The sequence below is a fragment of the Rhinoderma darwinii genome, chromosome 9 (assembly GCF_050947455.1).
Source record: "Rhinoderma darwinii isolate aRhiDar2 chromosome 9, aRhiDar2.hap1, whole genome shotgun sequence".
NCBI classification, from domain to species: domain Eukaryota; kingdom Metazoa; phylum Chordata; class Amphibia; order Anura; family Rhinodermatidae; genus Rhinoderma; species Rhinoderma darwinii.
In genome coordinates, this window is record NC_134695.1 from 6,616,483 (window position 1) to 6,640,473 (window position 23,991).

Consider the following 23,991-nt stretch of genomic DNA (forward strand, 5'->3'; position numbering starts at 1 on the left):
CTCAGGCAAAAGAACTAGACAGCCTGCTTACAGAGGACGATATCACTGATGCGATTCAGTTGTTGCCGTCTGGTAAGACTCCCGGACTTGATGGCCTGGGGGCTGATTGGTATAAGGATAGCTGTGAGGTTGTGGTGCCCAGGCTTAAGGAAGTCTATTCTGCTGCTCTGGAGATGGGGGTTCTGCCGGCATCGGAGAGAGGCCCTAATTGTGGTGCTGTTGAAGCCTGGGAAGGATCTGACTCTTCCGGATTCCTATCTGCCCATCTCGCTGATTAACTCAGATGCAAAGATGCTTGCCAAGATATTAGCTACCAGATTAAACAAAGTTATATTATCCCTCATTCATCCTGACCAAATAGGCTTTATGCCTGGGAAGGGTACGGATATTAACGTACACAGGTTGTTTCTCAATATTGATGCGGCACAATACGATACATCCCCTGGGTTTGTTCTCTCCCTAGATACATATAAAGCCTTTGATTCGGTTGAATGGAGGTATCTCTGGATACTGCTTTCCCGTCTAAATTTTGGTCCCAGATTTCTTGCTCTTGTCCGTCTGTTATATGAGCAGCCTGTCGCTAGGGTGAGAACTAATCTGGATGTCTCTAAGCCCTTCTCTTTAGGTCGAGGTATGCGCCAGGGTTGTCCACTTTCTCCTTTGTTGTTTGCTCTTGCGATTGAGCCTCTGGCGCTGGCAGTTAGGCGTTCCTCTTCCATTATTGGTATCCCTCGAGGCTCACTAATTGGGAAAATATCCCTGTATGCAGATGATACCTTGGTGTACCTAGCGGATGATGGTCCTTCGTTGTCTTCACTCTTGCAGCTGATCGATACTTTTGGGGCGTTCTCGGGGTTGTCGGTTTATTGGTCTAAGTCGGTTGTTTCCTCTATGTGCAAAATATCGCTCCCGGCAGGGGCTCCCTGTCCCGTTGCAGGTCTCTGTCCCTTAGTGGCCTCTACTGAAAAGCAGCTAAACTCTTGGAGGAACCTCCCCCTCTCATTGTATGGTAGGATAAACCTTTTTAAAATGATATATCTGCCTAAATTTCTTTACCTCTTACATATTTGTCCAGTTATTTTGCCCAAACAATTTTTTGGCCACCTGGATGGGATCCTACGTGGGTTTTACTGGCAAGGCGGCACACCCAGGTTTAGTCTCCGTCTTCTGCAGGCCCCAAGGAGTGTGGGGGGGATGGCGGCGCCCAACCTTTACTTATAATATTTGGCTACGCAACTGGTACTGGCTCACTGGTGGATTGACATTGACTTAAGTAATGCGGCCACGGCGCTGGCTGGAGCACTCATGACTTCCTATGAGAGTCTTACCAACCTCTTATAAAGGTTTAAAACTTCGTGTCGGGCGCCCTTACCGTTAAAGACTATTGCGAATGCCTGGAAGAAGGCACAACTCTTACTAAAAGATACTACGGATTCTTCTGTTTCCCCCAGGACTCCGTTATGGAACAATCCATGGCTGCCTCACCTGGTGTCCCTGCCGGGAGCGATGATGTGGGCTGGGGTAGGGGTTCTATTTTTAGGCCAAATATACTCTGTGGACAGTGTGTTTGTCTCCTTTTCTGAGCTAGAGGAGAGATTTGGGGTCTCGAGGAAGGTTTTTTATCATCTCCAGTTGAGACATGCCTGCTTGGCTCAGTTTGGATCTGTCACGCCAGCTTTGGGGTTTTCCGGATTGGAGGACCTTCTCGGCACACCAGACCTTCCTAAGACCCTTACTCAAACGTATGCCCTATTGCTGTCCTCTGTAAAACGTCCATTTGATAGGGCGTACCTGGGGTGGAAGAGAGATATCCCTGATCTGTCGGAGCAGGAGTGGAGGGAGGTGGAGCTTTCCTTCTTTGATTCCGTAGTTAGTGCTCAAGACTTTTTTTAATACAATCGCGGTTTCTACACAGAATTTACTATACTCCGGTTAGACTTCAGAGAATTGGGGCTTCTGGGTCGGACAGGTGTTTTAGGTGTCAGTCGGATGTTGGCGCGTACCTCCACTGCGTCTGGTCCTGCCCTAGGATTTCATTATTCTGGTCAAGTGTTGTAGAGTTTCTGCATGATAACTTTGTTTCCCAGGGTTCTCTCCCCTCAGGTGTGCCTCTTGGGCATTATGAATGAGTTAGTACAAGGCTATTATGACCATCTTTTTCCGATATGTTTTGTTCTGTGCGTGGAAGGTTATAATTATGGAATGGAAGGCCACGGTGTGCTAGTATAGAACATAGGTTGCAATTGGTAAATAAGTATATACCATTATATCAGAAGTTATACATTAGCAGAGGGTGTCCTGACAAATTCGGGAAGATATGGGCTAGATGGATGGAGATTTCGGACACTGCTGTCTGATAGACAGGTGTGACTGGTTGTCCGTTTTGGCAATAATGGCGGTCAAATGTTGATCCTATTTTCTTCGTAATACACTTATATGCACCTGTGATCCGTTAAGTTTTAATGTTGGCTTTTGCACTATAATTGTATTATTCTCTATGATGATTGTCATTGCCAACTAGTGCGGTTGGTCAGTATGCTATGTGTGTTTTTGTGCGCAATTTTGCGCTTTTGTACACTTGTATTTTGAGAAAAAGTAAAAGAAAACCTTTTTAAAAATAAATAAATAAATGTTCTGTGCCCGGACAACCCCTTCTATAGAGGCTGGAAATGGCTGCAGAAGTGATGGGCAAAGATGTCATCAGGAGAAGTCGCCATAACGGTCTGTGTCAGATGGAGAAGAAAAAACGTCCTCGATCAGAGAAACATCACCTGTGAGTCACTGGATCTATAGTGCATCTGTCACCTCTCCTGACATGTCTGTTGTAGGAAATCCTTGTATTCTACATATCTTTGTGTAATAGACAAATTTTGCGTGTTACCATTCCCATTGTCAGGAGGATGTGTCCCTACACAGTGTTATACTGTCAGTGATGGTTGGAGACTGTTAGTATGTAGGGACACAGCCCTTTTGACAAGGGGAATAGTAACAACCATTTTTCAATGCTTACACAAAAAGGTGGTGTTCACTATAGATACATCAGAGCGGCGGTGGGGAAGGGGGGCCCAAGTTTGTGGAACAGCCCAGGGCCTAGGGTCTATGTAATCTGCCACTGAGCCTAACGTGGTAGGCTTAGATACAGGGCCTTCAGACAGGATCACACACCGTTTAGCCATTTTTAGCATGCGTTCGTTAAACGGCTATAACTTTAATTTGTTGGGCTAGGGATGCGATTTTTATTGTTTTTTTTCGTAGACAATGCAGGTTTCTTTTTTTTTTTCTTTTCTTTTTTTATATAATTTTTTGCCATTGTTAAATTTCTAGGCATAAAGAGACTGTCACCACATAAGTGGCCTATCTTGTACATGATGTGATCGGTGCTGTAATGTAGATTACAGCAGTTATTAATTTAGAAAATCGATCATTTTAGACTGAGTTATGACCTATTTTAGCTTTATGCTAATGAGTTTCTCAATGGACAACTGGGCGTGTTTTACTATAGGACAAAGTGGGCGTTGTGGAGAGGAGTGTATGATGCTGACCAATCAGCGTCATACACTTCTCTCCATTCATTTACACTGCACATAATGATCCTGCGTTGTTCACTATATCGCTATCGGCAGTTTAAATGAATGGAGAGAAGTGTGTGACGCTGATTGGTCACAGGTCAGCGTCATACACTCCTCAGTACAACGCCTACTTGGTCATATAGTAAAACACGCCCAGTTGTCCATTGAGAAACTCATTAGCATAACGCTAATGTAGGTCATAACTCAGTCAAAAATGATCGTTTTTCTAAATAAAAAACACTGCTGTAATCTACATTACAGCGCCGATCATATTATGTACAAGATAAAGAACTTATGTGGTGACAGAGCCTCTGAAAATAATAGTAAAAATTTTTTTATAATTTTCAGCTATTTTTTTCTGGTTATTTCGTTTTACCCTAAAATAGACCTTTTATTTGTGATTGTCATTGTCTACCATAAATTTTGATATATTACATGTCTATTTTAGGGTAATTGAGTCTGGGCTAACCTTACGACAATGATTGGCGGAGGGAACACTTATTTTGAGCAGGGTATTTTATGTGTAATTATTACGTTCTTTTGCACTTTATTTTACTTTGATTTTTTTTCAATTATTATTATGGTCAATAAAGGCCTTTGGGAGACTTTATTTTTTGTTCATCTTTTACACTTGATCTTTCCACTGTTAAGGTATGTTCACACGCTTAACAAAATGTGGCTGAATATACTGAGCTATTTTCAAGGGAACTAACGTTTTTTTTGACGTTTTTTGCGGCCGTTGTTGGAGCTGTTTTTCTATTGAGTCAATGAAAAATGGCTGTAAAAATGGCTCAAATAGTGACCTGCACTTTTTACTAGGCGTCTTTATACGCGCGGTCTTTAGAAAATGAGGCGTAAAAAAACACCCCGTCGGAACAACGCCGTATTTCCAATTAAAATCAATGGGCAGATGTTTGGAGGCGTTCAGTGCCCGCGTTTTTAGCTGTTTTTTGGGGCGTTGACGGGCCGAAAAACATCTGAAAATAGGTCGTCTGAAGATACCCCAACAGCCCTAGTGATGGGAAATCAGCCCTCTTATAGTGACGATTGTCACTAATAGGGCTGTGCTGGGTCTAACGGCACCCGGGGATCATTTGATCGCTACCTCTATTCATATACACAGCGCTCATTGAGCGCTGCGTACAAGTGATAAGAGAAGATAGAAGCAGCAATAGCCGGGGACCCGACATTCAGCTGCCTGATTGCTCAGGCAGAAATCTAAAACCTGCGCCGTAAATACTCTACCGCCGGACGTTTATATACAGTAGGCGGTCGGGAACATGTTAAAGAAATACTGTTCAGTACAATGTAAGATCTACCTCCTGCAGTAAATAAGCACAACAGCCAGACGTCAAACATATATAGTATGCATAATACTACCCTAAGACATTTACATTTATTGAAATATATATAATGGTGGAAAAACTTGAATATCAAATTTAAATTTATTTTATTTTTTAAACATTATTTTTTTTTTACATTTCAAATTAAAAAGTGAATTCTTTTCACATTCCAGGTAAATGGAGTACAATAAGATAGTTAGTCAAATCTATAAAACTAAGCCCAGCTGGCCTATCAGGGCTCAGGACTATAATATAAGTTGGGCTTCATAGGTGGAGGACCAACAATAATAGACAAGTTTAACCCCGCCCTGACATTTGACGTATCCTTACGCCAAAGTTGGGTAGGGGGAAGTATGGAGCAGGCTCACGGAGTGAACTCGCTCCATACGATGCCGGTGTCGGCTGTTCGTTACAGCCGACACTTCAGAGTAACGAGCGGCATCGCGCTCAAGCGCGGATCCGCTCGTTAAATGCGTTGGTCAACAGCGACCGCAGCATTTAACTAGTTAGAAAGAGGGGGTCGACCCCCTTTAAGAGCTCATCGTGCCCCCCGCAACGCAATTGCAGGGGGAGGGGGGTGTGATGATTACTATAGCTGCCTGGGGGCTTAATGAAGGCCCCCAGGTCAGCCATCTTTGTGCACCTATTAAGCCTCTGGCAGGGCTTAATAGATGTCTGTCCGAATCACGATATACTGCAATACATTAATATTGCAGTATATTGTGCAAGCGATCTAACTATCGCTGGTTGAAGTCCTAATAAACTAATAGACTAATAAAAAAAGTAAAAATGAGAGTTTTTTTGTTTTTTTTTGTGTTAAAAAAAATAAATTCAAAACCCCCCCCCTTTTCCCATTTTCCCCCCTAGAGCATAGTAAAATAAATAAACATAATTGGTATCGCCGCGTCCGTAAAAGTCTGAACTATTACAATATATAATTAACCGGTATGGTGAACGCCGTAAAAAAAAAAATTGTAAACGCCAGAATCTCTATTTTTTGGTGACCTAACCTCCCACAAAAAATGAAATAAAAAGTGATCAAATAGTCGCATGTACAACAAAATGGTATTATTAAAAACTACAGCTTATCTCGCAAAAAATAAGCCCTCATACCACTTAATCGACGGAAAAATAAAAAGTTATGACACTGAATTTGGCAGCACAAAATAAATTTTATTTTTTACACTTGGGTTTTTACTTTGTAAAAGTAGTAAAATTTATAAAAAACAATATATATTTGGTATCGCCGTAATCGTATTGACCCACAGAATAAAGTTTAACATGTTGTTTTAATTGCACAGCGAATTCCATGGAGGAATCGCTGGTTTAATTTTCTACCTCACAAATAATTTTCTTTCCCGTTTCCTAGTACATTATATGGCAAAATAAATGGGGCTACGAAAAACTACAACTCGTTCCGCGAAAATCAAGCCCTCACAGTACTATATCGACAGAAAAATAAAGACGTTATGGCTTTTGGAAAGTGGGTAGGAGAAAATGAAAATCTGAAAGGGCTGCGGCGGGAAGGGGTTAGAGGCAATGTGTCGCTAGAAAATTTTTTTTTTTAGTTAGTATATAAATGACTACACATTGTTAGAATTTTTTCATAAGTCAGTAAATATTATAAATTAGGTTCTAATTTATAACCTTTCCATGTGCTGGTCACTAGAGGGAGCAATTCCCAAAATTGCAGCATTGCAATGTGGTAAAGCAACCGCATTGCTTTATGCTGCATATTTGGTGTAGACATACTCGCTCTAGTGTGCTCACACAATGCCCCCTCCTTTATCCTGGCTAGTGCCAGGAGAAAGGAGGGGGTTGTATGTTCAAACCTCCTACACTGTGCCGCCATTTTTCGAGTGGTAATCACACAGTATAACACGAACATACACGGGGGGCGTGGCATAGGCATGGCAGAGTGAGGATGCGTGCAGCAGCAGCAGCTCCGGACTCACCCCGCCGAATATCGCCCGACAGGGCTCACCTACCAGCCGCTTGACACCAGCATGACCAGGGGGAAACATCGTCTGCACCCCCCGGACACTTCGGGCACCCCGAGCACCGGCCGGTTCCTCCGGTCGGCACAGGAAGGCCCACCGCAGCGATCCTCCTCGTCCCCTCCAGTAGGCCGCAATCAGCCTCCCGCCTCGCCGCGGAGACACACCCCGCCTCCCTCACTCTCCGGCCAGCAACAGCCCGGCGCCGGCACCGACGGATCTGGAGGAGGGATGCAGCCGGCAGAAAGGTCAGTGTGGGGCAGGAAGCACAGGGCCACCGCCACCGGCCCAGTCAGTGATGGTCCCCCTTCTACAGAGCCACCACCAGCCCGTTCCCAGACATGAGGCCCCTAACATGGCGCCCACAGGCGGAGCATGTGAGACACCCCTACCATCAGCGGCCCACACCAGTGCCAGGCAGTCAGCAGAGCCAGGGGCTGCCGGTTATCTTCAGGGAGATCCCCTCCCCCACCCCACCATTGCACACAGGAGACCACTATGCAGGCCTGTCCTCGGGCCCCCTGCTCTCCATGGAGCGGACGCTGGCAGAACTTTGGGAGATGGTCAAGGTACTGCCCACTAAAATGGATTTAGACCTCCGCCTCGCACGACTAGAAGAGAAACACGACCGGGCCATCGGGGAGGTCACACAAGAAGTACGGGCCCTAGCTGTGAGAGTGGACACCTTAGAGCGCCAACGCTCCGTCGACTCTCTGGACATATCGGTCCTCTCCCAGTCCTTGGCTACCCAAGCAACGCAGCTCCGAGACCTCTCCCTACACTTAGACGATGTCAAGAATAGGGGAAGGCGTAATAATTTGAAACTGAGGGGTTTGTTCAACAAGCTCCTGGAACGCCCGCGAGATATGCCTATAGAGATGGACAGAGTTCACAGACTAGCAGGCCCCAGGAATGGAGACCGCAATCGACCGAGGGATGTTATCTGTAGGGTGCATTTCTACAAGCAAAAAGAGATCGCCCGCAGAGCCTGGGAAAAAGGGGCCGTCCCATACAATGGCGCCGACATCACCTTCCTGCCGGATGTATCCAGATTGACGCTTTCCATGCGTAGAATTGTCCGCCCATTTTTGCAAGCAACATACCGGTGGGGACACCCGTTCCACATCATCCTTCGAAAGCAGGGAATGTCGTTCGCTGTCTGCTCTCCCGACGATCTGGAGTAAGCATTCCGTTTCTTGGAAACCTCGCCGGTGCGGTTACCAGACTGGACCGAACCACCGCCACCTTTCGCTCCCAGAGGAGGCCCGTATCGGGACTATGGGTCCCGTCAGCCAATCAGACCTGGTGCAGAGCCACCCGACCTTCGACCTTTGGAACGTCGATCTCCACGCAGAGACAGAGGGTCGGGATCCGTTGACCTCCATCCTCCTGGATGACTATCGCTCTGCGGAGGGACTGAATGTGCACAGCTGCCTTAATGTGGACGTTTTCCTGGACTACATTTTGCACTTTCCTTATCTCTTTTTCCCACAGGGTTCCTGGAGGACTGTCAGGAACACATGGCTGGAACTGCCTTACAGCTGGTTGTATCACTGTGGGTCAAGGGGGCGGGCGGATACGCACCGGTTGGGGAGGCTTAAATAAGTTTACCGGCCCAATCTGAGTTTTCACATAGGGGAAGGTGGATACTGGGAATGTTGACCGTTAATATGGTGAGTCCGGGGCTCTAAAGCAATTTGGTTAATTAAATTTTCTAGTTGATATTTTAACTGTTACGCTGTCTTTGTACTCCGGTCTTTCCTTGTTCCCTATTAGGGTTCCGTGTAGCTGTGTCGTGTTTGAGGTTTTCCGACGGGCGACACAGCTCGCGTTGAGTAGTGGAGAGGTATTGTACTCCGACTTTAGAGAACTTGCTCTGCACACAAGTTCTTTTTCTTCTTTCTCTCTTTTTCTTCCTTTCCTTTCCCTCCCCTTTCCCCTCGGTCCACTCCGGACATTTCAGTGGCCATGTCTGACATTACTGTTGTCTCCCTAAATGCACAGGGTCTGAATGTTCCGGAAAAGAGGTCCTCCATTCTCAGTCTCCTATGGGAACGGAAAGCACACGTGGCCTTCCTGCAAGAAACTCTCTTCCGGGCAGACAACATCCCAAAGATTACAGACTCCAACTACCCCGCGGGGTATCATAGTGCGTCTTCTGACTCCAAGACCAAGGGAGTCTCCATCCTGGTCTCCCGCTCCCTACACTGGGAACACGTGGACACCTGCGCAGATGAAGCGGGACGGTACCTTTTCGTAAAGGGTAAGTTGGATAACGCACTGTACACACTGGCCTCATACTATCTCCCTAACTCTGGTCAGGTGGCCTACCTGGACAGAGTTTTGAGGGCTCTGGAAGGTACCTTAGTCATGGGGGGGGGGGGATCTAAATGTCACCCTAGACCCCGTCTTAGACACGTCACGAGGACACTCCTCCCTACCCAGGGCAGCACATCGTCGTATACGGCGATTGCTGCATGAACATCAACTTGTGGACGCATGGCGAGTTATGCATCCCTCAGTCAAAGACTACACATACTACTCGGCGCCTCACAACTCCTATTCCAGGTTGGACTATTTTTTCCTACGCCATGCACATCTTCCCAGCCTGACATCATCCTCCATAGATGACATAACGTTATCTGACCATGCCCTTATTTCCCTCACCCTAGCCCGCCCATTGGCCCATTCCACCCCCTGGCAGTGGCGACTGAATGAGTCCCTCCTGCAGGATACGACAGTGGTCTCTGAAGTACTCCGAGACCTGGTGGAATACTTTGATAAAAATGACACACCGGGGATGGACCCGTTCTGTATATGGGAGGCGCATAAATGTGTGGTGCGAGGTTCCCTTATACGGATGGGAGCCAAACTCAAGAAAGAGCGCACGGCTCATCTCAGAGACCTACTGTCACGCATACACAAACTGGAACAGTCCCACAAGATAACACAGGATCGGTTACTAGGGGCAGAATTAGGGCAATTGCGGGAGCAAGTGCGATCACTCTGCCTTGCTAAGGCGAAGGCCACACTAGTCAAATGTAGAAGGCATTTTTATGAATTCAGTAATAAGCCCAGTAGGACATTGGCCAGCGCCCTCCGGAAAACCCGTTCGCGTACATACGTACCGCACATCACAGGTGCCCAGAATAAACGACTGCAACTCCCACATGACATCTCAGAGACCTTCCGTGCCTACTACCACTCTGTACAATCTCCCAAAGGCACCCTCCTCACAGGATGGCGGTAGCCAACGAGAGATGATCGAGGAGTATCTCCGATCCTCGGGGATGAAATCCATCCGACTTGATGATCTAGAAGCCTTGGAGGCCCCTATCTCACCGGAGGAGTGGTCGTGGGCACTGAGGGACTCGCCCACGGGGAAGGCCCCGGGACTGGATGGCCTGTCTCTGCCGTACTAGAAGACCTACTCAGAAGTCCTCGAACCCCAATTTATCCGGGCCTTTAATTCGCTAACCGAAGGGGGCTCCATTCCCAGGGATACACTGAGGGCACACATCACGGTTATACCCAAGGAAGGGAGGGACCCATCCCTATGCAAGAGTTATCGTCCGATTTCCCTACTGGATGTAGACTTGAAACTCTTTGCCAAGATTCTGGCATATCGGTTGTCTCCACTCCTTCAAACCGTAATACATACTGACCAAGTGGGTTTCATGCCCTTACGGGAAGCGAGAGATAACACCACTCGGACAATTAATTTAATGTACCAAGCGGCAGTCACGTCACTCCCCACTTGTTTTTTGTCAACGGACGCGGAAAAGGCTTTCGACAGGGTCAGTTGGGACTTTATGTTGGCCACTTTACGACACATCGGAATAGGGACTCATATGATGTCCTGGATCTCTGGTCTCTACTCCACCCCGTCAGGTCAAGGTCAATGGACACCTCTCATCCCCCTTCACGCTTACTAACGGCACGCGCCGATCTTTATTTTATGTCTGGAGCCCCTGCTGTGCCATATCCGCTCCAACCCGGACATTACAGGATTGGACCTGGGCGGCAGAGCCCATAAGGTTGCCGCCTACGCGGATGATCTGCTGTTTTTCCTCACAGCCCCTAGAATATCCTTGCCTAACCTGATGGCGGAGCTGAGTAGATACTCGAGATTATCCAACTTCAAAATAAACTACCAGAAGTCGGAGGCCCTTAACATCTCGTTACCACAGACTCTGGTCGCTGATCTGTCGGAGTCCTTTTCTTTCAAGTGGGCAAGGGACTCTCTTAAATACCTGGGAGTTCGGCTTCCCGGTGATCTATCTCGCCTTTATGCGGTGAACTTCCCTTTGCTTCTTCAACGTATAAAGGCGGATCTAGACACCTGGACGTCGGGCTCATTCACCTTGTTCGGTAGGTGCGCGATTTTTAAAATGAACATCTTACCACGGATTTTGTATCTCCTACAGGCCCTACCGATACATTTCCCATGCCTATTCTTTCATTCCCTACTGTCCCGAGTGCACAAATTCATATGGGCAGGGAAACCAGCACGTATCGCCCGATCGTTGCTATTTCGTGTAAAGGGGGAGGGGGGCATTGGTCTCCCGGACTTTGTCTCCTGTCACCACGCCTCCCACTTGACACGAATCTTAGATTGGTTCCGGCACGGCGGGATGAAATAATGGGTGTCCATGGAACAGGCGTTTACATCCATCCCACTGCAGGCCCTGCCGTGGTTGGGCAGATATGTTCCCAGGGTTGTGCGGTCCCACCCTAGCAGTCGCAACGCGGGTGTTTACTCGGGCGGAATTCTCGCCGTCCCCCTCCCCGCTATTTCCGATTTTAGGCAACCCGGCATTCCCACCGGGACTGGATAGTGGCCCATTTCAAGTATGGTTGCGGGCGGGTAAGGGGCAGGCACTACAATTTCAGCAGGAGGGGAGGTGGATGACGAGCGATCAAATACGAGCTATGTCGGATCCGGTCTCTTTCTCGGCGTGGCAGGTTACCCAGTTGCGACATTTCCTGATGTCCATTGAACATCCTGGAGTGCAGCAACGGGACTGCTCCGCGTTTGAACTCCTGTGTACAGGCACGATCCGACATGCTTTGTCCAGAATCTATGGGTATTTGATATCGCCCCCCAATTTGCCGCCACCTTCGTACTTGCGTAGCTGGGAGAGGGACTTGGGCGAAACATTCACCCCTGAACAGCGAGACCGCCTGTTCACCATGACTCAGAAGTCCTCCATGGCCAGTAGATTTCAAGAGGCAGGATTTAAGATATTATCCCGTTGGTACAGGGTACCTTCCAGATTGCATGCTATGATCCCGGCGGCCTCGCCACTATGCTGGAGATGTGGGGATCATGTGGGTACAATCCTGCATATTTTCTGGAACTGCCCACTCCTGACTGGGTTCTGGTCCGAGGTGTGGCGTATTTCCGCAAAGTTCACGGATTGTCCTCTCCCGCGATCTCCGGGCCTCTTCCTGCTTCATTTGTGCGAGGTCCCACTGCCCTTGTATAGACGTTCGGTAGTTCGACACCTGGTAAACTCGGCTAGGGCATGTGTTCCTGCACTGTGGAGACAGTCCTGTCCGCCGACGGTGGGCATGTGGTTCGGCAACATCCAGGAGATCATGAGAATGGAGGACCTCACGGCATCAATGAAAGGGGACTCATGCCTCCTTCCTAAAAACATGGCGTGAATGGATTCGTTTCCAAACGACCGAGGAATATAAAACCATCATGACCTCGTGAATCCCCGTCTAGACACGGTATGTCAGGTCAGCTCCCCCCTCCCCTCTTTTTTGTTTTCTCCCCCTCATTCCCTTCTCTTTCTTTCCTCACTATTTTTGTCTTTTCTTCTTTCTGTCTCTGCATCTCTCCTCCTTTGATGCACCTGTGCGCACTCAGGATATATCATGCACGGCTGCGGGTTCAGGGTGCCTATCGGAGATTCCTTAATTAACTGTATTTAGCGACATGGTACTTTCAGGTGACCCCATGTACTTATGCGGGGCAGATAACTGACCAGTGAAACGTAGACTGTTTTTCATTGCCTTTTTTCGCACTGTGTGTATATTCTGTACGATTTGTAATATAAAAAACAAAATGACAAAAGAATTTATAAAAAAACACTAACATACACAAACATAACTTACCTGCTCCTGCCGCTGCCTCCGTTCCCTCCGCTCCTAGTCCTTGCTTCTGAACATATGGACGGAAGCCGCAAACGGAAGTAGTCCTTCTTACTGTGCGGCTTCCGGTCCACATGAAAATGGTGCCGTATGTCGCTTGGCCGAAGACCTTCCTTTTGGACTGTGTGGGAGCGGCGCATGCCCCGTTCCCACACAGACGGCGTACGCTATAGTGAATGGAACGACTCCCATTCGCATTCACTATGGGGATGTATGTGCCGTATTCCATCTCTGTATGTGTCGTTAATCAACACATACAGAGATGAAAAAAAAATGGCAGCCCCCATAGAGAAGTAGAAAAAAGTAAAACACAAATAAATAAAATGTATTTTCATTACATACTAAAAGCAAAAACATATAAAAAAATAATTTCGTGACACCTTCCCTTTAAGCTTGGACTAACAGGGTAAGACGATGAAGACTGGAAAGGAAAAGCAGGGGCGTAGCTAGGGGGGGGGCAGGCGAGGCATGTGCCCCGGGCGCAACTTAGAGAGGGGCCCCAGCACCGCACAGTCCATGATGCAGCTGTCTGCCTGGAGAGAGGGAGCAGACACACCCGAGCAGAGCACTGCAGAGGACAGGAAAACACAGGACAGTGGTGAGTACACAGTGTAAACAATTTAGTGCCTGGGAACACTAGCGTTTTTAAAATCATAAAATAAATGACATTAGTTTATGATTTTAGAAACTCTTGTCTCCAGGCACATTATTTTTGCGGCTGCCGTAGTGGTGGTAATACAAAAACACATTTCTCCATTAAACATCTATCTCTGTCTTTGTGTCTCTGTCCGTCCATCCATCCATCCATCCATCCATCTCATATCTATCTATTATCTATCTTCTACCTCCCAACCGTCCCGGATTCAGCCGGACAGTCCCGGATTCCGGGTGGTGTCCCGCTGTCCCGGGCGGCCGGGGGTATGTCCCGCTAATTGACAGGGAAAGTCGTTCTGCCCTGCCAATCAGCGCCTTTCATAGACGCAAGCATCGCGATCACGTCATCGTGCTGCTTGCGTCGTTCAACCCCAGAAGACCAGCGCAGAAGAGAGCTTGTCTCCATTGCTGCCGGAACAAGATTAAAGTGAGTTTGTTTAGTTTGTTTTTTTATCCTAAAAAAAAAGTGTGTGGCATTATCTACGAGAGGGGGGGGGGGCTATATACCAGGGTGGGCAATCTGGAGGACTATAGGGGGAGCTATATGTGGGACACTATATACAGGGGTGGGTAATATGCGGAGCACTATCTACAGGGGGCTCTATGGCAGACACCATCTACAGGGGGCATGGTGTGTGTGTGTGTGTGTGTGTGTGGGAAACAGTGTATGGTGTTATTATAATTAGAGGTGCAGTGTATGGCGCTATTACATTTAGGGGCGTAGTGTGAGGTATAATGAGAACTTTATTTTTGTTTATAGGTGTAGAAATGTTTGAAAAGTGAGAAGCTGAAGACATCTGAGCGGCAAACTGCAGATATGGGCTGTGGCCGGGAGAAGTCTTAGAGGTCTGGACCGGATGGAGAAAAAGAACTAGAATCTTAGACGTCACCGGTGAGTCACTTAAAGAGGCTCTGTCACCACATTATAAGTGCACTATCTCCTACATAAGTGGATGGGCGCTGTGATGTAGATGAGCAGTGTTTTTTTTATTTAGAAAAACAATCTATTTTTACCACGTTATGAGCGATTTTAGCTTTATTCTAATTAATTTCTTAATGCCCAACTGGGCGTGTTTTTACTTTAGACCAAGTGGGCGTTGTAAAGAGAAGTGTATGATTCTGACTAATCCGTGACCAATCGGCATCATACACTTCTCTCCATTCATTTACTCAGCGCATAGTGACACTGCGTTGTTCACGCTATGCTGTCTTATACTGACACATTAACGTTACTGAAGTGTCTTGACAGTGAATAGACATTCCTTCCAGCCAGGACGGGATGTCTATTCACAATGAAGAAACTTTGGTAACGTTTGTGTGTGACTTACAGCAAAGTTTCTTCATTGTGAATAGATATCACGTCCTGGCTGGAAGGAATGTCTATTCACTGTCAAGACGCTTCAGTAACGTTAATGTTACATAGTTACATAGTTAGTACTGCTGAAAAAAGACACATGTCCATCAAGTTCAACCAAGGGAAGGGAAAAGGGAAGGAAAAATTTCTACACATAGGAGCTAATATTTTTTTGTTCTAGGAAATTATCTAACCCTTTTTTAAAGCCATCTACTGTCCCTGCTGTGACCAGCTCCTGCGGTAGGCTATTCCATAGATTCACAGTTCTCACTGTAAAGAAGGCTTGTCGCCTCTGCAGCTTGAACCTTTTTTTCTCCAGACGGAGGGAGTGCCCCCTTGTTTTTTGAGGGGGTTTTACAAGGAACAGGATTTCACCATATTTTTTGTATGTGCCATTAATATATTTATATAAGTTAATCATGTCCCCCCTTAGTCGTCTTTTTTCAAGGCTAAATAGGTTTAATTCTTTCAATCTTTCCTCATAACTTAAATTCTCCATGCCCCTAATTAGCTTCGTTGCTCTTCTTTGTATTTTTTCCAACTCCAGGGCATCCTTTCTATGAACTGGAGCCCAGAACTGAACTGCATATTCTAGATGAGGCCTCACTAATGCTTTGTAAAGTGGTAATATTACATCCCTGTCCCGCGAGTCCATGCCTCTTTGAATACACGACAATATCCTGCTGGCCTTTGAAGCAGCTGATTGACACTGCATGCTGTTATTGAGTTTATGATTTACAAGTACACCCAGATCCTTCTCAACAAGTGAATCCGCCAGTGTAGCTCCCCCTAGGACACATGATGCATGCAGGTTGTTGGTACCCAGATGCATAACTTTACATTTATCTACATTAAACTTCATCTGCCAAGTGGACGCCCAAACACTTAGTTTGTTTAAATCTGCCTGCAATTCATGAACATCTTCCACAGACTGAACTATATTACATAGCTTGGTGTCATCTGCAAAAATAGAAATAGTGCTATTAATCCCATCCTCTATATCATTAGTAAATAAGTTAAATAATAGTGGTCCCAGCACTGAACCCTGGGGTACACCACTTATTACCGGGGACCATTCAGAGTAGGAATCATTGACCACAACTCTCTGGATACGGTCCTTGAGCCAATTCTCAATCCAATTACAAACTATTTTCTAAACCTATAGTCCTTAATTTACCCATTAGGCGTCTATGGGGGACAGTGTCAAATGCCTTTGCAAAGTCAAAAAACACTAAATCCACAGCGGCCCCTCTGTCTAGACTTCTGCTCACCTCTTCATAAAAACAGATTAGGTTAGTTTTACAACTTCTGTCCTTAGTAAAACCGTGCTGACTGTCACTTATAATGCTATTTAATGTCACATAATCCTGTATATAGTCCCTCAATAGCCCCTCAAACATTTTCCCCACGATGGATGTTAAGCTTACTGGTCTATAATTACCCGGGGAAGACCTAGAGCCCTTTTTGAAAATAGGCACCACATTTGCGCTACGCCAGTCCCTTGGCACTATACCAGTCACTAGAGATTCTCTTAATATTATGAAAAGGGGGACAGAAATAACTGAACTAAGCTCTTTAAGAATTCTAGGGTGTAACCCATCTGGTCCCGGGGCCTTGTGCACATTTATTTTATTTAATTTAGCTTGGACCATCTCTACATTCATCCAATTCAGTATATCAACTGATATATTAACAGCACTGGCAGCGGCTACATCAGCTGCTCTTTCTTCAGTTGTATATACAGAGCTAAAGAACCGATTTAGTAACTCTGCCTTCTCGATCTCCTGTGATCAACTCCCCATTACCATTATCTAGGGGTCCTACATGTTCAGACCTTGGCTTTTTAGCATTTATATACTTGAAGAATTTTTTGGGATTTGTTTTACTATGTGCGAAACTGAATTTTTGCCCCGGGTGCTGGATAACCTAGCTACGCCTCTGGGAAAAGGATGGAGCTTCAGCAGTGCATGTTGAGCAGACAGATTTCCGTTCTCTTTTTTTACTGGGTAGAATAATATAACAGATCAATCTATCCTGTCTACTAAAACTCAACAGAAACCTGAAAGAATGGAGGGTAAATAATCCCAACTGCTTTCCATGAGCAAAATACTTCTGAGATCAATCAGGTAACATAAATATTTCTCTGCTTTTTAAAAAAATAAATATATATATATATATCTATATAAGAAATATAAAACACAACAATCAGTTTTCACTTACCCCATTATTGTGCTGCTGTTAGGGCTATTTCTGCCCCTGTGTACTAGTAAGACAGATGGAATTTTTAATTTAATCTATCTTCTAAGCACTTCTATCTTCTAAACTCTTAACTAAAGCCCCTTCCCTACAAAAGGCTGTCTAGCCCCTCCTACCATGTGTTTATCATATAAGTAGTAGCCTTAATTATGGTGTGAAGCTTGTACTGCTGTTAGGACTAAGACCTCATGCACACGACTGTCATTTTCATCCGTTGTTACGGAATGCCGAACCTGTACGAAATTGCAGACCCATCAATTTCTATTGGCCACAGACACCTTTCCATATATTTACGGATGTCTGTCCTTGCTATAGAAATGATCTGCAATTCATAGGACATGTCGAATTCTTGTCCGCAAATTCAGTACGGACTTGGTCATAGAAGTCTATTCGCGCTTCTGCAATTGCGGATGGCTACGGATGCGGACAGCAAAATCCTTTATGTTCGTCTGCACCTCCTGACGGCCGCAGCCATGGGTCCAGCGAGCACTGGCCCAAGTCTCCTCCTCAGACGCCAGCGCTCACTTCCACTCACCTCGGCTGGGTCCCGTAGGACTTTAATGTGTAATCAGCCCATGAGTGCCCTGGACTATAAGAAGGGCCCAGTCCCTTTCTTCCAGGCCTGAGCATTGTTTGTCGTATCCTAGTTCGTCTCCTAGTGTTTTCCAGTTCCCAGTGTTTCCTGTATCCTGTGCTATCCTGGTCAAGTACCGTGCTGAGCTGTAGTCGTGCTGTATACAAGCCTGTTCTGCTACACCACGCCTTACGTTTGCCTGCTGCCTAGTCCCAGCCGTGCCTGCCTTGCTACTGTCCGAGTTGCCACAGGTACCCTATACGAACTATAGACTATACAAACTATAGACTGTGACCTGCCCCCTGTTGGCCAGCTGCCATACCGCCAAGGCGGTATGGCCCAGTGTGTCCACGAACCCTACGTGACGGTACGCACAGGACATGGACCCCGCTGGTCGATCCAAGACTAAGATGACGTCACAAGTGATGCAGGCGGATATGCTGGACCACTGGTCTCGACAGGACCAACTCCTCCAGGCCTTGAACATTCTCGCACGTCGGCAGGAGGCACAAGCTGCCTTTCCCCATACTACACCTCCTGGCATTCCTCCGACTACACCACCTGGCAGTGTGGATCCTCTTTTTTTCTTTGCCACTTCCTGACCGCTATGATGGAGACGCAGGTACCTGTCGTGGATTTTTGAAAGTGCCAGATTCTCTTTAGCCTGTATTCAATGGCATTTTCGTCTGATGGCGCAAGGGTCGCTTTCATAATTTCTCTTCTTACTGGCAAGGCCCTTGCATGGGCGAACCCTATCTGGGAGAGACACGGACCAGAGACCCATGACTTCCAGGGGTTCCTCCGGACATTTCGCACAGTGTTTGAGGAGCCTGGACTAGTCTCCTCTGCAGCAGCTTACTTGCTGAACCTACGCCAAGGAGACCTCTCCGCGGGCGAGTACGTCATCCACTTGGCGGGAGAACTGTTGTGGAACAATGAGGCCCTGGTGGCTAAATTCTGGCATGGGCTGTCTCCTAAAATTAAGGACGAACTTGCCACTCGACACCTGCAGTCTACCCTGGATGACCTCCTCCTTCTGGACGCTGGATTGAAGGCTCAGAGAACGGCGCCAAGAAGTTAGTCGGGAGAGAGGTCTACCTAGTCCGTTCCCTACCATGCAGCAACCCCTGCTGTCCTCAGATGTCGATCCTCCTAAGGAGTCTGTGAGGATGGACCAATGTAAGCTATCTACCCAGGAGCGGCAACGCAGACTCACTTCGGGACTCTGTCTTTATTGCGGCCTCTGTGGCCATCTTGTGCGTTTGTGTCCCCAAATGCCCCAAAGCCTAGGGTTGGTAGGAAAAACAATCTTGGGCAAAGAAGGACTCCCGACTTAATTGTCCATACAGAAAAAATGGGGAATATCCTCCAGCTCACCTTGTCACAGGCACGGTATAGTGATCAGCGCACGGATCCTCGTGTCGGCACACGCAAGGGAAACAACAGAGAAAAGGGAAGTTGAAACCAGCGCTCAAGTGGAAAATCTGTTAAAAACGGGAATCTTCTTCCAAGTTTTAATGTTGCTTTGTTAAAAACAATGGCCAACGAAATATATAGTGGTGACGGGCAGGTAATGTCCTAAGTACAGAGAGTGTTGAAGGAGATAGGCGGTAGCCTACGCGTTTCAGACCCCTGCTGGGTCCTTAGTCATGGCTTATGGTTTGTCTGACTGTGTGCAGTCTAGACCTTTTGTAGCCAGTCAGTCTCGTGATTGATTAGTTAATTGCGGTTCAAAACAGAAGAGAAAGGAGGAGCCCTGTAGAACGCAATCATTTGTCTATTTCCTGGGCCTAAAGGAATGTTATAAGGTATGTACCGATTTACTTGATGTAGTTGTGTGCAAAAAAGATCCTTTGTAGATGCAAACAAGTATTTAGGTACTGAGGGAAGTGTCCATATGTATTTGCACATATTATATTTGGTTTTCGTTCATATCGTAAACTTAAGTCAGAAAGGACGAATAACTCCGTGTTTGTGATTCAATATGAACGATATAATTTTTGTGTTTCTTCTTTTTCACAGAGGTACAAAAAGGGGGGAAAGAAAATCAGAAAAATTTCGTTTCAAAGTGGCTCCTGTAAGGTAACTATATGATACTTAATTGTTTCATTATAAAAATTATTATTTGGCGGAAAAATATCATTCTGCGATGACCTGAGAAACATAATAAAACGAAAGACTGCCTTAAAAGGCTAGATAACGCCTACTGTTGATTTTAGGTAGAGAACGATGGATAATTAAATGTGTGGATATGTGAAGAATCAAAAAGACGTACATTTAAAATAACAAAAAGCTGTTTTTTTGCTTAATTTTTGTTTAATCTTGTTACATTTTTTGGGTTTACAAGCCATATTTTTCAATTTTTTATTTTTTATATTTATATTTTGTTCGTTAGATTATGTTGGTAGAAAAGCTAATATTCTTTGTAGTTTATGGCTTTATGAATATTTCCATATGGATCAAAAGAAATATTATTCATTTTATATGCTCATTTTTATTTTTATTTAACAGCACTGTTTTTGAATGTTGGAAGATATATATATATATATATATGTATTTTTGGACCTAAAAAGCGGAAGATCGGACCGTTAGGTGTTTTATTTGGTCCTACCGTTGTAGCCTACTGTATAGCTCCAGATCCAACTTATTTCCGTGGCATCTTGTTATCAATTTTTTGTCACGTTATATATTTTAGGTAAATACCTTCTGACTATAGTAGAGCATACTATTAGGCCTCATTCACACGGCAGGGTTTCCTGGCCGGGTGCCGGCCGTTCATAAATCGTCCGGCACCCGGCTGCATTAGGAATAATAGACTCCTAATGGGGCTATTCACACGACCGTCAAAATCCGGCCGTCAAAAAATAGGACATGCTCTATCTTTGCCCGGGTACCCGGCCGCCCGGCTCCCATAGAAGTCTATGGGGCCGGGTATTACACGGCCATCACCGGAATGTGTTCCGAGTGATGGCCGGGTTTCCCGGCGCTTGCGCTCTATCTCCTCCTCCTCACAGCGCAGAGTGCATGTGAGGAGGAGGAGTTGATGCAGTTCTGACGAATGGCATCGCTGTACACGGTGTGGCAGGGCCGGGGTGTACAGCATGGAGGAAGGGAGCGCTGCACTGGCTCTCTTCCCCTGCTTGAAAAGCACCCTGGCCCGGCGACACCTTCGATGGCGCCGCTAGCAGCTGCTGCTGCTGCGGCTGCTACTACCGTAGCGACGCCACTATAGCAGAGCGGGGAGGTATCTCACCGCTCTGCTATGTGCTAGCCGCACTTTAGCTCCTTGAAGGAGCGGAAACCCCGTGTTTTCGGGGATTCCGCTCCTGGACAGAGCGCTTGATGTCTCTGTCCATATCTGGGCAGTGACATCAGGGGAAACTCCTGAAGCGGAACCCCCGAACACATGGGGATTCCCCTTTAGGAGTTGCCGCTGATGTCACTGTCCGGATCTGCCCGGCCCGGCACGGATGCAAAACTTTATGCAAACCTGCCGGGCAGAATGGCCGATTTTTACCGGCCGGCACTCGGGCTCGGGAACGACCCGTTCGTGTGAATCCCGCCTTAGCCTTATTGGTAATGAATTCGAACGACTATATGGAAAATGGTAATAGTCGGGTTGAGTCAGGGTCAGACGAAGATGGTCTGTTTGTTCCTCTGTTATTTTTTATTTTGTATTTTTGTTTATGAAAATGCTGTGTATATTTTTTGTATTTTATTTATTATTAATTAGTTACTTAAGTCCGATGTTTCTTTGGGATAATAGTGTCCCACCAGTACTATACAGTTTTGGAATGTATTAGGATCTGTTAAGCTGAAAAATACTAGGTTGGAACCAAGCCTAATACGGCTTAGACTAGTTTATTAGGCGTTACAGATGGTATCAAGGGAAAGCATAAGTCATGTTATTGAAGTTAATAATGAAACATAAGGTCTTTTCTTAAATTTAAACCTTTGGGGACCCTTGTTTGAAGTCTGAAGGTCCAGAAGGCTTCTCTTGTCTGTGTTATATGTTTGATATCCCCACCTCTTTTAGGGTTGTGTATTTTCTCAATGGCATAACAAGAAAAACTGTTTATTGTTTTATTGTGTTGAGATATGAAATGTTTGGCTACATTTGAGGGGTTGACTATGTTTGGATTGCGGATGTAGCCAAGATGTTCTAGGATTCTTATTTTAAACTTTCTGTTGGTGCATCCTATGTATTTCAAGTCGCATGTTGTGCATTCGATTTATATATAACCGAGTCAGAGTTACAGTTGATGTAATTGTTGATGGTATGTGTGTCAGTGTTAGCTGAGTTTGAGAGAACCTTTTTCGGTGTTGCGTATGAGCACACTTTGCAGGGATTATTTCCACACTTGAAGAAACCTTTTTGTTCTAACCAAGAACCTTTTGTTTTAATAGGGCTGAAGAAAGATGGAGAGAGTGTCGTTGCCAGTGATGGGGCTCGACGTGCGACTATTCTACACCCATTTTTGAGGATGTCTTCCAGGATCGGGTCTTCTTTGAGCATAGGTAAGTGTTTATTCACAATCATTTTTATGCTGTTGAATTGACTGCTTTGTTGCAGGACTAATGTGGGTGTATTGGATGTTGGTTTTGGGCTTTTATTTTGGGACAAAAGGGTATCCCTATTTTTTTTGGCAATTGCCTGGTCTGCTCTGTCTAGAGACCAACGTGGGTATCCCCTGTTAGATAGTCTACTATGTATATGTTGTGTTTCTATTCTGAATTGCGTATCTGAACTGCAGTTGCGTTTTGCTCTGCATAATTCACCCACTGGAATAGAAGCAATGGTCTGTTTAGAGTGATTGCTACCTGCGTGTAAGATGGTATTGCCAGCTGTTGGTTTTCTGTAGGTTTTTGTATGTATCTGGGTACCATCTTCCCCCTTCAATTCCAGATCCGGGAATATGATGGTAGTTTTGTCAAGTGCATGTGTGAATCTGAGATTACAGTCATTGGAATTAAGGAAATTCACAAAGGCTTGGATGGCAGATACATCTCCCTCCCAAATGAACAGGAGGTCATCGATGTATCTGCCATACCAGTTGATATATTCTCCAGATGGATTGCTTGTGGAAAAAATAGTTTGTTCTTCCCACCACGCCATGACCAAGTTCGCCAAAGACGGGGAAAATTTTGCCCCCATTGAAACCCCTTTTAATTGGAGATAGTATTTGGTGTCGAATTGGAAGTAATTGTGTGTCATTAGGAAGGTGAGAATTTCCAAGATATAAATTTGTAATGATTCACTGTAGTTGCTGTGTTTGTTCAAATGATGTTTCATGGCAATATGAGCTACGTTGTGAGGTATACTCGTGTATAGAGATGTGACGTCACACGTTAGCCATGTATATTCCTTTGACCATATTTTATTCCTGAATGCACGTAGGACATCTTTGGTGTCTTTCAAAAAACCTGACGTATTTTGTGCAATGGGTTGTAAGAGGGAGTCTAACCATTCAGAGTTTTTTTCAGAGAAAGACCCTATTCCCGACACTATTCGTCGCATGGGGGGAGGGATAATATTTTTATGAGTTTTAGGCAGGGCATGCAGTATTGGTGTAATAGGATGTTAAACAAACATGTATTCTGCTTGCTTTGGTGTAAGAGAACCGCTATCTAATCCTGCCTTTATCAGGTTTTTTATTTCTTTTTGAAAACTAGTTATTGGATTTTGTTTTAATAATTTATAGGTACTTTGGTCCGATAGTAATTCATCAATCTGCATTTTATAATCTTCCCTATTCATGATTGCAATACTGCCTCCCTTGTCCGATTTCTTAATAATTAGGTCCTTATCTTCAAGCGATTTTGTTGCTTTTTTCAGTTTACTTGGAAAATTGGTTTTTCTTCTCTCTTTATTTGTGGACTCAGATAGTTGTTGTAGGTACTTTTCTATGGATATTTGGAAGCGATCCATTGTTTCCGTCCTTGATGAGATCGGGTAGAATTTGGAGTTGATGGTTTTGAAGTTGGTTGAAGTATGTATATCCTTGTTTGGGGTTTCAGTATCTAAAGTTTCCAGACATAATAGAGTTTTTGATTCTTGGAAAGATAATGGATGTTCAGTGGA

The 23,991-nt window shown here is 45.5% G+C and overlaps 1 long non-coding RNA gene across 1 annotated transcript; it reads left to right on the forward strand.

Annotated features, from left to right (window-relative positions):
* Window positions 1-14,534: 14,534 nt before the first annotated feature.
* Window positions 14,535-22,421, forward strand: LOC142660555 (uncharacterized). The gene is made up of 3 exons (XR_012850525.1): window positions 14,535-14,617; window positions 19,932-19,991; window positions 22,317-22,421. It is a non-coding gene; the product is annotated as an uncharacterized LOC142660555 (long non-coding RNA).
* Window positions 22,422-23,991: the final 1,570 nt, after the last annotated feature.